The sequence below is a fragment of the Scyliorhinus torazame genome, chromosome 11 (genome assembly GCF_047496885.1).
Source record: "Scyliorhinus torazame isolate Kashiwa2021f chromosome 11, sScyTor2.1, whole genome shotgun sequence".
Classification (NCBI taxonomy): Eukaryota; Metazoa; Chordata; class Chondrichthyes; order Carcharhiniformes; family Scyliorhinidae; genus Scyliorhinus; species Scyliorhinus torazame.
This window is the reverse complement of record NC_092717.1, coordinates 98217843-98230345: the sequence shown is the minus strand read 5'-3', so window position 1 is coordinate 98230345 and position 12503 is coordinate 98217843.

Genomic DNA, 12503 nt, shown 5'->3' with positions numbered 1-12503 from the left:
CGAACAGAGCGAAGATGGTGTTGAGGGCTTTGATGACGGTGGCAGACGTCGTGTCGGGGCAGGGGCGGCAAAGGGGAATCGAGAATATTCATCGACCACACTGAGAAAGTACGTGTTATGGTCGGTGGAGGGGAGAGGTCCTTTGAAGTCCACGCTGAGGTGTTCAAAGGGGTTGGAGGCCTTCACCGGGTATGCACGGTCTGGCCGGTCGAAGTGCAGTTTACACTCCGCGCAGACCTGGCAGTTTCTGGTGATCGCCCTGACTTCCTCGATGGAGTAGGGCAGGTTGCAGGCCTTGATGAAATGGTAAAAACGTGTGACCCCTGGGTGACAGAGGTTGTCCTGCAGGGTCCGGAGTCAGTCCACTTGTGCGCTGACACATGTACCTCGGAATAGGGCATCGGGGGGCTCGTTGAGCTTACTGGGGCGATACAAAATCTCGTAATTATAGGTGGAGAGCTCGATCCTCCACCTCAAGATTTTATCATTTTTGATCTTGCCCCGCTGTGTGTTATTAAACATGAAGGCAACCGACTGTTGGTCAGTGAGGAGAGTGAATCTCCTGCCGGCCAGGTGATGCCTCCAATGCTGCACAGCTTCAACGATGGCTTGGGCCTATTTTTCGATGGAGGAGTGCCGAATTTCGGAGGCATGGAGGGTGCGGGAAAAGACTGCCACGGGCCTGCCTGCCTGGTTGAGGGTGGCGGCCAGAGTGACGTCTGATGCATTGCTCTCGACTTGAAAGGGGAGCGTCTCGTCGACCGCGTGCTTCGCGGCCTTGGCGATGTCGGCCTTGATACGGTTAAAGGCCTGGTGCGCCTCGGCCATCAGAGGAGAAACAGTGGATTGAGTTAGTGGGCGGGCCTTGTCCATATAGTTTGGGACGCACTGGGCGTAATACGAAAAGAACCCCAGGCAACATTTGAGGGCCTTGGGGCAGTGTGGGAGGGGGAGTTCCATGAGGGGGCACATGCGATCGGGGTCGGGCCCCAGAACTCCGTTCTGGACCACATAGCCAAGGATGGCTAAGCTGTTTGTGCTGAACACGCACTTCTCCTTGTTATACGTGAGGTTGAGGAGAGTGGCGGTGTGGAGAAATTTGGCAAGGTTGCCGTCATGGTCCTGCTGATCGTGGCCGCAGATGGTGACATTGTCCAGGTACGGGAAAGTGGCCCGCAGCCCGTACCGGTCAACCATTCGTTCCATCTCCCATTGAAAAACCGAGGCCCCATTGGTGATGCCGAAGGGAACCCTAAGAAAGTGGTAAAGGTGGCTGTCTGCCTCGAACGCAGTGTATGGGCAGTCTGCCTTACGGATGGGGAGCAGGTGGTAGGCAGATTTCAGGTCTACTTCCGAGAAGACCCGGTACTGTGCAATCTGATTGACCATATCATATATGCGTGGGATGGTGCATGCGTCGAGCTGCGTGTACCGATTGATGGTCTGGCTGTAGTCAACGACCATCCTGTTTTTCTCCCCGGTTTTCACCACTACCACTTGGGCTCTCCAGGGGCTGTTGCTGGCCTCGATGATGCCTTCCCGAAGCAGCCGCTGGACTTCAGACCTGATGAAGGTCCTGTCCTGGTCGCTGTACCGTCTGCTCCTGGTGGCGACGGGTTTGCAATCCGGTGTTAGGTTTGCAAAAAGGGAAGGTGGGTCGACCTTAAGGGTCGCAAGGCCACAGTAAGGGGTGGTAGGGGCCCGCCGAATCTCAGGGTTAGGCTCTGGAGGTTGCACTGGAAGTCCAGGCCGAGTAGCAAGGCAGCGCAGAGGTTGGGGAGGATGTAGAGGCGGATGCCGCTGAACTCTACGCCCTGGACAGTGAGAGTGGTGATGCAGTACCACCGGATCGCCACGGAGTGGGACCCAGAGGCCAGGGGGATTCTCTGGTTAGCGGGGTGTACCACGAGGGAACAGTGCCTTACCGTATCGGGGTGAATGAAGCTCTCAGTGCTCCCGGAGTTCAGCAGGCAGGGGATCTCGTGCCCGTTGACCTTCACTTTAGTTGAAGCAGTCGCGAGGTTGTGTGGTCGAGACTGGTCAATCGTGACCGAGGCAAGACGCGGCTGGTCGTTGGCAGTTGAAGGTGATGAGTGGCCGCATGAGGTGCCCGACGGGCATGGGCCCTGAGTCGGGTAAGATGGCGGCGTCCACGGGCCGCACGTGTTGTGGGGGAAGCAAGATGGCGGCGCCAGTTGGTCCTGGGAGGAAAAAATGGCGGCACCCATGGGCCGCACATGTTGCAAGTCGGGCAAGGTGGCGGCGTCCACTGGCTGCAAGTGGCCCTAGGAGGGGAAGATGGCAGCGCCCACTGGCTGCACGTGGGGGGTGCCGGGACAATAGCGGCGATTGAGCGGGCCTGGCACACTGCAGCAAAATGCCCCTTCTTGCCACAGGCCTTGCAGAGGGCGCTCCACGCCGGGCAGCACTGTCGGGGGTGTTTTGACTGCCCACAGAAGTGGCATTTGGGCCCCCCGGGGTTGGTTGGCTGCCGCATGGCACTGGCGTGGGATTGGCTGAGGGCAGTCGCTGATGTGGTCCACGATGGGGCGGCCATCTGCGGAGTCCACGATGCACAGGGGGGGTGGGCCATGCGGTCAGGGGCGTAGGCCTGAATGGTGCGTGATGTGGCCGTAAGTGAAAGCGCTAGTTTTTTGGTCGCCGCGAGGTTGAGCGTGGCCCCCTCTAAGAGGTGCTGGCGGATGTAGTCAAACCCTATGCCCGTAATAAATGCGTCTCTCATTAGCAAATTTGAGTGTTCTGTCGCCGGAACGGCCTGACAGTCACAGTCTCGAACTAGGGGGAGCAGGGCGCGCCAGAAATCTTCCACCGACTCATCGGGAAGTTGACGCGGCGTGGAGAGGATATGCCTGGCGTAGAGTGTGTTAGTCCGCTGAGCGTAGGTTTCCTTCAGTAACGCCATGGCTTCTGCGTAAGTCAGCGCGTCCTGGACAAGTGGAAAGACGTTGGAGACCAGTGTAAAGGATCTGGAGCTTCTGTGCTTCTGGAATTTTGTCTGGCGCAGACCCGATGTACGCTTCAAAACAGGCTAGCCAAGGTTCAATGTCCTTTTTGGTGTTGTCTGCTTGCGGATGCAGCTGCAGGCGATCCGGCCTGATGCGGAGGTCCATCTTCTGAAAAAACTCAGTGTAATAAATTGATGCACAATCAATTACACAAAGACGAGAGTAGGGTGTAATCGAGGCTTTATTACACTGCGATGTGTGGCCTCCTACAGCAGCTGACGAAATGGCTGCTGTACTGGGAGCACACATATTTATACTCCCCCTAATGGGCGGAACCAGCAGGCAGGGATCTACCCCCGTACCTGTTGTACAGGGGTCTTACCGTAAAGCACATATATCAACATCCTATATATACACAATAAAGACATCAGTGGTGACTACCACAGGTTCGTCTCTCATTATGCCCAGTGGGTCCCCAATTATGTGGACAAGGCCCGTCCACTGATCAAATCCACCACTTTTCCCCTGACGGCTGAGGCCCGACTGGACTTCAATCGCATCAAGGCAGATATTGCCAAAGCCGCGATGCACGCTGTGGACGAGTCCATCCCTTTACAAGTGGAGAACGATGCGTCGAACTTTGCTCTGGCCGCGACACTCAACCAGGCTTTCTTCTCCCGTACCTTCCATGCCTCCTAAAGTCGACACTCCTCTGTCGACAAGGAAGCCCAAGCCATCGTAGAAGCTGTGAGACATTGGAGGCATTACCTGGCCGGCAGGCGATTCACTCTCCTCACTGACCAACGGTCGGTTGCCTTCATGTTCAATAACACACAGCAGGGCAAGATCAAGAACGACAAGATTCTGAGGTGGAGGATCAAGCTCGCCACCTACAGCTATGACATATTGTATCGACCCGGGAAGCTCAATGAGCCCCCAGATGCCCTCTCCTGCGTACATGTGCCAGCGCACAAGTAGACCGACTCCAGGCTCTCCACAATGACCTCTGTCACCCGGGGGTCATCCGCTTTTTCCATTTCATCAAGGCTCGCAACCTGCCTTACACCATCAAGGAGGTCAGGTCCGTGACCAGGGACTGCCAGGTCTGCGCGGAGTGCAAACCGCACTTCTATCGGCCAGACAGAGCACATCTGGTAAAGGCCTCCCATCCCTTTGAGTGCCTCAGCATGGACTTCAAAGGGCTCCTCTCCTCCACTGACCGTAACGTGTACTTCCTCAACATCGTTGACGAGTACTCCAGATTCCCCTTCGCCATCCCCTGCTGTGCCATGACCTCTGCCTCCGTTATCAAGACCCTGCACAGTCTTTTCACCCTGTTCAGGTTCCATGCCTACATCCACAGTGATCGGGGCTCCTCCTTTATGAGCGATGAGTTGCGTCAGTTCCTGCTCAGCAAAGGACCAGCTATAACCCCTGGGGAAATGGACAGGTGGAGAGGGAGAACGCGACGGTCTGGAAGGCCGTCCTTCTGGCCCTACGGTCGAAACGTCTCCCAGTCTCCCGCTGACAGGAGGTCCTCCCCGATGCGCTTCACTCCAGCTGGTCGCTCCTATGTACGGCCACTAACGAGACTCCTCATGAACGTATGTTTGCCTTCCCCAGGAAGTCCACCTCCGGGGTCTCGCTCCCATCCTGGCTGACAGTCCCGGGGCCCATCCTCCTCCGGAAGCATGCGAGGAGCCATAAAACCTACCCCCTCGTCGAGAAGGTCCTGCTCCGTCATGCGAACCCCCAATATGCCTACATGGCACATCATGACGGGCGGCAGGACACGGTCTCCCTTCAGAATTTGGCTCCTGCAAGCTCCCCGGCGATCATCACCACCACCCCCTACCCTACACCGTCTTCCCCCACTTCTACCCACCTCCCTCATGAACTGATACCCGCAGGCCCACCGGCGACAAGCACCACCACCTCCGCCCATACACCGCACCCCCCCCCCCCTTTGCCGACTCAACATCTTGGTGAAGAAGAAGAAAACAACGCACAGGTCTCGACGCCGGCGCCCACACCACAGCCATGACTGAGGCGATCGCAGCGGAAGGTCAAGGCCCCTGACAGACTTGACCTTGAAGACCACTTCACCCCCGCCGGACTCTTTTTTTAAACAGGAGGTGAATGTGGTAAACCACGTTATTGCATTACATGTACTGTATTGTATTGTGCATGCCTAGGCTTGTCCAGGCTGGCTCCGCCTGTGGCTCCTCCCCTCGGGCTTCTGTATAAAAGTGGCAAGTCTCTGCCTCCGGACCCAGTTCGGGTCCAGAGGCAGGAGGCTTGCTGTTTAGTGCATTAAAGCCTCAGTCACGTTCATCACTCGTCGTGTGTTATTGATGGTGTATCAAGGGGCAATTTATCATGGCCAAATCACCGAAGCTGCACATTTTTGGGCTGTGGGAGGAAACCGGAGCACCCAGAGGAAACCCACACAGACGTGGGGAAAATGTGCAAACTCCACAGACAGTCACCCAAAGCCATAATTGAACCCAGGCCCCTGGTGCTGTGAGGCAGCAGTACTAACCACTGTGCCACTGTGCTTTCCAAAACCAAACAAGACCATCAAACCAAACAGATGGGGCGTGATTCTCCAATAATGGGGCTAGGTCCCCACGCCAGCGCCAAAATGCGGGCTTTTCACTCTGGACTTTCCTTAAGAATGTCCAAAGTGATTCTCCAATTTGTAGGGGCTAGCAGGGCCCTGGAGTGCTTCTCGCAGCTCTGGATGCGAATACAGGGCCCTGCACTTCCGGTTGGCAGTCCGTGCTTGCGCATGGCAGCGACCTGTGGCAGCCGCCCCGTGCGACATGGCGGCCTCAGCCCACGGAGCAGCACCAGGAATGTAGGTCCCCCCGTGATCGTGTGCGCCCGTGGATCGGTGCCACCCGATCGCTTGCCTGGCCGTCTGTGATGCCCACCCCTGGATGAAGGATCCCCCTGCCCCCCCCCCACCAGTGTGGCCGCGGACTGCATTCGCAGCCGCCGCCTGCTCCCTACCCGCGCAGCATAGACCGTGTGAGCACGACTCGCGGCGATTCTGAGACCGGAGAATCGTGGGAGCGGCGTTGCGCTGGATTTCGGCATCAACGCCTATTCTCCGCCCCCGCGCCGATCGCGATTTTGGCGCAGAGGCTCAGAGAATCCTGCCCAAGGTTCCAGGATTTTGTTGCCACCTAGTCTGCTACCGGCCTTGAACTCTCATCTTTACACAATGAAAAGGGGTGGAGGGGAGGAGACATGATGGGCTATGCACTTGCTGCAGCAGCATAATCTGTTCCTCACCTTATGTAAATAGTTATGTATTGTTAGCATGTTAAATATATATGTTCGAGCACACTATTATGGCCTGAATGCTCCAGTCATCGGGAACGCTTGCAGCGCAGCCTCGTGAGCGGATTTCACAGCAGCATGGGGTGGTTTCGATAGGAAATCCCATTGACAAGTGACGGGAAGATAGAATCCCGGCAGCAGCGAATGGCGCGCAGCCGAGAAACACATGGCTGGAGGACCAGAGAATCTTGTCTGACATGTCCATATCACTGGTTGTTTTAACTTAAATGGGGATGGTGGAGATGAGTGGTCGTGTGATGACATGATGATGTGGCTACAAAAAGGGTCACATGTTGGGAGTGGTGAAGTTCTCCGCAGAGCATGGGCAGAGGACAAGCATGGGGTAGCTGCCCAGCCAGTGAATAAAGTATTGTTTGTTACCAATCCTTGTTGTCAGTGTTTTGAAACCTAGCACTTCTACACAGAGACTTTAGTTTTGCCATTTTATTCCTTTTGCAACATCTAGATTTTTCTTCTAATTTACTCTTAGATTTCAACTCTCTGTCCCATCCTGTCTGGGTCTGTTTTATTATTTCCCATATCAGTACTGTTTTGATAATTAAATAGCTAGTAACAGATGAGTACTCGTCCGGTACAGGGACAATTTCTATCTTGCTGACTGCCTGAGGATTCTGCCTTTGGTGGGTCAAATTTCTCTTCAAGGATGCTGTAACATGCAGTGAAAAGTCACTTGCCCCTCCAATAATAGAAGATGATATGGCTCGGTTGACAAAATGGGTGTCTGCTTCCTGTTCAATGGAAGAATACAATGCAATGTCCATTGCAATTCTGCTGATGACCCCAAGAGAAACAATAGAAGGAGCATTGCTTGTTAATCTTTGCACATCTACAAAGAATGTTTTATATCCAAATACTGGAAAACAGTCAAGGCTTTGAATGAACACACCTTAATTCATCTTGAGAAGAGTGCATTAACGTGTACTCTGTTCTGGTGGAGGTCATAACAAGTGCATGTTGCCTGTATAATAGCTCTTGTTGTTAGGGTGTGCCACAGGATTTCTGACAAGTTCACAAATTGCAACATCTTAATAATCCTTTATGCCCTGTAACTCGGGAAGAAACCAGTTTGAAAGCTATCTTTCCTCGAATAGTGTACAAAAAATGTCTCACTATTGTTCCATCGCTGTGAATGCCTGTGTGATAAATGTTGAGAGCAATGGTAATTTTCATGACCACAGTGTGAATGGCTTATTGTTCTTGAAGGCTTTCCTGGAAATTAATGCACAAATTAAGAATAAGACCTTGGGCGGGATTCTCCGCAATCGGCGCGATGTCGGCTGACCGGCGCCAAAAACGGCGCGAATCAGTCCGGCATCGCGCTGCCCCAAAGATGCGGAATTCTCCTCATCTTGAGGGGCCGAGTCCTCACCTTGAGGGGCTAGGCCCGAGCCGGACTGATTTCCGCCCCGCCAGCTGGAGGGAAAGGCCTTTGGAGCCCCGCCACTGGTGCGGAAATGACTTCGCCGGGTGGCGCATGCGTGGGAGTGTCAGCGGCCGCTCACGGCATCCCCGCGCATGCGCAGTGGAGTGGGTCTCTTCCGCCTCCGCCATAGTAAAGACCATGGCGAAGGCGGAAGGAAAAGAGTGCCCCCACGCCACAGGCCACCTCCAGGACCCCGGAGCCCGCCCACGCCGCCTTGTCCCGCCGTTCGAAAGGTGGTTCAATCCACGCCGGCTGGCGTGGGTTGACAGCGGCGAGACTTCGGCCCATCGCGAACCGGAGAATCGCCGGGGGTGGGCCCGCCGACCGGCGCAAATTCCGCCGATCGGCGCAATGCGATTCCCACACCCGCCAAATCTCCGGTGGCGGAGAATTTGTGACACGGCGGGGGCGGGATTCATGCCGGCCCCCGGCGATTCTCCGACCCGGTGGGGGGTCGGAGAATCACGCCCCTTATTTAAGCTATTTATGTCCCTTGTTTGAAACCGATTCCAATTTCCCTGTGCTTCTAATTACTGTAATACCTTGAATGAAGGAACAGAATTCCAAAATCTTGTATAATAGCTATCCTTTTGAAGTGTTTGGATGCATGAACAGTTTCATAACCACAGTGATTGTGTGGCTATCATTAATAAATCCAGGGCCACGGGTTAATTGCAATGGGAAATGCACATCTAAACTGAGTACATTAACTATTTAAAATACTGTTGCCATTCTATGGGGTTTGATATAAATTAGCAATGTATTTATAACATTCATTAAGACCTAAAACACTCTTCGCCACAGAACTGAAACAAAACCGCACTAAAACAGTGAATATGTTCTTAAAATTAGTAAAAGAACAAGGCTTGTTATATCAAGTTCAGCAATGAAGTGCACAGAGTCTTGTGTGGGTGTTGCAGTTTGTGCAAAGGAAGTCAGATCATAGACATGGTGAGCAAATGAAATATGAGCAAATTGCAAGCTAAAAGATAGGGTACAGACAGATGCAAGGAAAAGTATAATTCCCTGGACTGGAAGAACTATAACGAGCAATAGAAAGATAGGCAGAAAGTCACAAGCGGTGCAAAGAGAGAATATTAAATCAAAACTTGCCAGTAGTATCAAAGCCAATAGCAAATGTCTTTCTCACTATATACAGGAAACCAAGAGGATAAAATTCCAGCATTACAAGGGAAGAGCCTAAAAGTAAGTCAAGAGGTGAGACTTGGTTCAAAAAACGTAAAGGAGAAAATAATGGGACTTAAGATAGGCAAATCTCCAGGATTCATGGTTTCCACTCAGAGTTGAAAGAAATAGGTAAAGCAATTCCAGATGAGTAAATTGCTATTTGCTAGAGTCTCTAGTTTTAGGAACAGTACCTTTGTATTAGAAATTGTAAATATCAAGCAAGTACCCAGCAATGACAATTTCCAACAAGAGAACATCTCCCATTGACATGCAGCATTACTCCAGTTCAATCCCCCACTTTCAGCATCCTGTTGGTTAACATTAACCAGAAACTGAACTGTACTAGCTATATAAATACTGTGGCTACAAGAGCAGGTCAGAGGCTGGGAATTCTGTGGAGAGTAACTTACTTCCTGATACCACAAAGCCTGTCCACCATCTGCAAGGCACAAGTAAGGAGTGTGCTTGAAAATTCTCCACTTGCCTGGCTGAGTGCAGCTCCATCAACACTCAAGATGTTCAACACCTTCCAGGACCAAGGCAGTCCACTTGATCAGTACCCCATTCACCTCCTTCAACTTTCACTCCCTCCATCATATTAGTGGTAGCAGTCTGTACCATCTACCAGCTACACTGTAGCAACTCACCAAGGCTCCTGCGATAGCACCTTCCAAATCCACGATTTCTATCACCTGGAATGACAAGGCAAGGGCATCAGATGCATGGGGACACCACCACCTGGAAGTTCCCCTCCAAGCCACTCACCATCCTGGCTCAGAAATATATCGCCGTTCCTTTACTGTCACTGGGTCAAAATATTGGAACCCCCTCCCTAACAGCTATGTGGATTTATGTACACCACATGGACTGCAACTTACCTTCTCAGGGGCAATTAGGGATGGGCAATAAACGCTGGCCAAGCCAGCGAAGCGCACATTTCATGAAAGGGTTAAAAATGTTATTCCGTTAATAAGAAGGGAAGGAAGGAGAAAACATGTAACTACTGACTCAATCAACTTGCTGTGGGCAAATTATGACAATCTATCAACAGGGATAGACAACTGAGTAGCAGGACAAATATGAACTGATCAGAGATTCACATGGATTTGTGATAGGAAGGTCATGCCTGACGAATCCAGTTACATATTCGGGGTCACGCACTAACACGGTGGATAGAGGACGGCATTTGAATTTTTTAAATATGGAATTCCAGAATGATTTTGATAAGGTTCCGCACAACAATTTATTAACTATTACAAGGAATTGGCGGTAACTTTGTGATGTCAGTTGGTAACTGGATAAGTAGTCGGAGATGGAAAGTTGGGATAAAGGCAACATTCCCAAATTTGACCGAGCAAGCTTTGTATTTTTTTGTTTATTTTAAAAACACATTTAGTGGACGTGACTTGTGACATTCCCAGAAATGTGCACTGGTACTTCAACTTTGTATCACATATATCAATATCCTGGACGAAGGAGTTATTCATCTGAATTGGCAAAATGACAATAAGTGAAAAAACTCAATTAAGTAGATGGAAGCAGGAAGTTACATAGGGCTGTGTGTGAGGTCACATTTGAATTTTAGGTAACCAATTTGCTGGTGATGAAGAGAAGGGCACAGTTTTGAGGCATTGGCATCATTTGGGTTTGGCAGTAAAAATGCAAACCTTCGATACCATCTTTTGATCGCTGAAATACTGACCACTGGGACATCGGCAGAAGCCTTCAAATCAGTGCTTAGAATAGAGGGTAGTCATGGCTTAAGGTGGAGTGAGGGCAAGCAGCAGTCCTGAAACCCTTGTAGAGCTATTTTTCTGACCATTATCTGATCAGGAAACCAGTACACATGGGCAGCACCTCCAACTGTACCGCACTGGAGTGTCAAACCTGAATTTTGCGCTCAGATGTGCCCTAGAGTGGGACATTGTGATAATGCGGCCCCTTTAAAGGACGCACCTTCATGGTTCATGTGATTGGCTCGGGGTCTATCGTGCGGGAGCGCATGAACCTTGACCAATGAAGAAAAAGCGCTGGGCTCAGGCAGTGAAGTTCTACTCAGAGTCAATCCGGGAGCCAGAGTAATAACACCTGTATAGACACTGTGTGCCTGTGCATAATTTACTCTCGTTAGTTGCCAATAAACACGTTGTTCTTTCTTACTGACACCTACCTGGCATTGCCTCGAGCCACCACAGACATAAATTCAGAACTTTGGACTGGATTCTCTGCTCCCCGATGCCGAAATCGCATTTGGTGACGGGGCAGAGAATCCGTTTTGGCGCCAAAATCGGAAGCGGCGCCGGTTTTTGAATTCTCTGCCCCCTGAAAACCGATTATCCACGGCCTCAGGCCATTTCCTGAGGCCCGCCCCGCAATGCTTCGTCCCCGACCTGACAACTTCCCGACGGTGTGGGACTCTCATGGGCCTAGCCATTCGGGAACCTCGCGTGATGGCTGCAGACTCAATCCGGGGCCACCGCAATCGAGGAGGGCCGACAGATGGGCGGGGTGGGGGGGGCTTCATTCGGGGCTGGGGGCACTGTGGGCTGGCAGTCTGGGGCGTGCGAGCGGCCAAAGGGGGGCACTACTATAGCGGTCCAGGTCCGCGGGCTGAGTCCGCCATGGAGCATGGCACAGCCGCTGCAGGCCACCACTGTGCGCATGCGCGACCTCGGAAATGGAAGTGCTGGCGGCCGTATCGGCAGCTCGAGCTATGAGCTCTGCGCTGCCTCGTGCTAGCCCCCAGCAAAATGGGGGAATCGGTGGTTTTTTGACCCCAGTTTTTCTGGCATAAAAGACCATCGTTTTCACGCCGGCGTGGGGACATAATCTCCAAAACAGAGAATCCAGTCCCTGTGTCTCAGAGGTGGGAATGCTACTAACTGAGCCACTGCTGACATGGCTGAGCTTGGAGAAAAGTGGAAGGCCGGAGAGAGCAACAGAGATGATACAACAGGCCAGAAAGCATGCACTAAGGTTTGTGGATGCCACTCTGGGGCCTCTGATGCTGCATCCCAAGGGAGCACTGCAACTAGAACACCCGAGTCAGGAAGCCTTGATGTTGCAGTCAACAGCTTGCTACAATTCCCAACACATCATTCCATGTTTTCTGAACACCCCAAACACACACTCCTTTGAAAAAGTCAGCAAGCGCCAATGGAAAGGAAGTTGGTTGAGGATGCCTTTAGATAATGCTGGTGGGGTCTCCCTTGTACTGCTGAACACATGCTCAGCTGTGCGTAATTAACTAGAATGGAGAGGCTAAAAGTAGCAGGTCAGGTGTCATATCAGTGTTTGATGTTGATAGATCTGAATAGTATTCAGGTGCATACACTTAACACCCATACTGAAGCCCTCAACAACATTACATTCAGCACAAGCCATGTCAGAAGCGGTCATGATTGACGGGAACACCATTGTTCCCCAAAACAGCACACGTGGTTCCGAAACTATTGATGCTCTGAAGTTCAATTTTGTGGTCAGTGTATTTAGGAGTGAAAAATCAGCCACGCCTTTTTCACACTCCCCTTTTATTCCCCCTCCACCTCCCAAAAAAG